General features: G+C 38.2%; 1 protein-coding gene across 1 annotated transcript in view; it reads right to left on the reverse strand.

Moving 5' to 3' along the window:
* The window catches only part of eif3c (eukaryotic translation initiation factor 3, subunit C), a 13735-nt gene extending 12344 nt beyond the window's left edge, over nucleotides 1-1391 (reverse strand). The window contains exon 1 of the mRNA XM_080021929.1: nucleotides 1276-1391. The gene's annotated coding sequence lies outside the window, so the exon portion shown is untranslated. The remainder of the gene's footprint in view (nucleotides 1-1275) is intronic.
* Nucleotides 1392-1884: the final 493 nt, after the last annotated feature.

A 1884-nucleotide genomic window follows, 5' to 3' on the forward strand; every position in this document is an offset into this window, starting at 1 on the left:
ACGTAGTTCGTGTTTTATCAATATTTTTTGATATTTACTCCGTGCTGTGTATTGTTTATTTTCACCCTTCATGATTTCATAATTTATATGGGAAAAATTGCTTCGACATACGACTGTTTTAACATACTACTGTTAAACACATACCAGTGTTTAACACATACCACTGTTTTAACATACGACTGTTCTTATAGATCCAATTACAGTCGTAAGTCGATGTACCACTGTATCTGGAATTAAATTCAGCCACTGGGGGCAGATCTCATCCTGTTTTACATTCACTACAATGTTTAATAGATGAAGGCATCATGTGTACCTCATATTGCACTTTAACTTGGCAATTGAGTATTGAATACTTTATATATTTTAAGATTTTATTTAAACACTGGACATCTTGAATGCTTCATTTAATGTTTCATTTAAGACAGAAAGTTATTTCAGTTAGTTGGTTAATTAGTTTAGTTATTGTGCCAGTTTGTACTTATTGTGCATAGTGTTCAGGTGCATTACAATGTCATTTCACTACATATATGTATGATCATATGTATGAGATAAATAAACAACTTGAAATTGTAATGCTTTCCTGAAGACTAGGTGCCGAGGTCTGGCATCAGTAAACCTACATCTGTGGATAAATTGTTTAGCCATTATAATCAGGCTATTGTACATCATTTCCATTGTATAGTTCTGCATTATAACTTAATATCCTTATATTCTAATATCCAATTTTGAAACGATTCCCAAAAAGATCTAGTATAAAAACAAATGTTCTAAAGGTTCGATATCAGAATGACAAAACATTTCACTGTTTTTAATCAATGTTGAAACTTTGTCTCGGACTCATTACAAGGATAAGTAATCATTTAAAATGACTTTATTTTAATCTTTGCGTGAAATAGTGAGAGGTCACGTCTGCTTATAAACGAGATCCTCGTGTTCTTCTGTGGAGTTTGACGCCAGCTTCTATGACGTCACACCGCCCCCTCCTGGCCCGGGGCGTGTGAGCGTTTAAATGACGACGCGTGTCAAGAGATGAAGTCAAACACCGCGGACGCTTAGTTTCTCAGACGGAGGGAAAAAGCCTTTTCGCAAGGAGCCGTGAGGTGCGGACGAGGCCCGACGCCGCTGCCGCTAGCCCGGCGGCTAGGCTAACACGGGCTCCGGCGAGGCAGCCTGGGCAGCGGGGCCTGGCCGCATGTCCAGCCGGCGCCGCGCGTTCTACAGCCGGGCCGACCCTTAAACAATACCCCGTTGAGGCCGCTCCGCTGCGGGTCTCACCTGGCTGCCGTGGAACGGTGCTGCGGGGCGGCGGTTCACTCTGCGCGGCTTTAAAAAGCTCTTTGCTGCGGCCTGGTCTCGTGTGGCGGCCAACGGCAGCCGCTGGGTACGCTTCCGGTTGGAGAAAGGAAGTAGTTCTTCTTCTTCGCGTTTTTTGGTGGATTGCAATACCAACTATTAGGTGCATACCGCCACACAGCGTGCCGGAGTATGTAGAACAGGCTCGAGTTTATGGCCCTATAAAATAAAATACAATAAGTAAAAAAAAACGATATTCTATGAAACAATCTACATTCTATTTAACAATTAATATTCTATGAAACAATCTACATTCTATTTAACAATTAATATTCTATGAAACAATCTACATTCTATTTAACAATTAATATTCTATGAAACAATCTACATTCTATTTAACAATTAATATTCTATGAAACAATCTACATTCTATTTAACAATTAATATTCTATAAAACAATCTACATTCTATTTAACAATTAATATTCTATAAAACAATCTACATTCTATTTAACAATTAATATTCTATGAAACAATCTACATTCTATTTAACAATTAATATTCTATGAAACAATCTACATTCTATTTAACA

The sequence above is a fragment of the Zeus faber genome (assembly GCF_960531495.2).
Source record: "Zeus faber genome assembly, chromosome: 20".
NCBI classification, from domain to species: domain Eukaryota; kingdom Metazoa; phylum Chordata; class Actinopteri; order Zeiformes; family Zeidae; genus Zeus; species Zeus faber.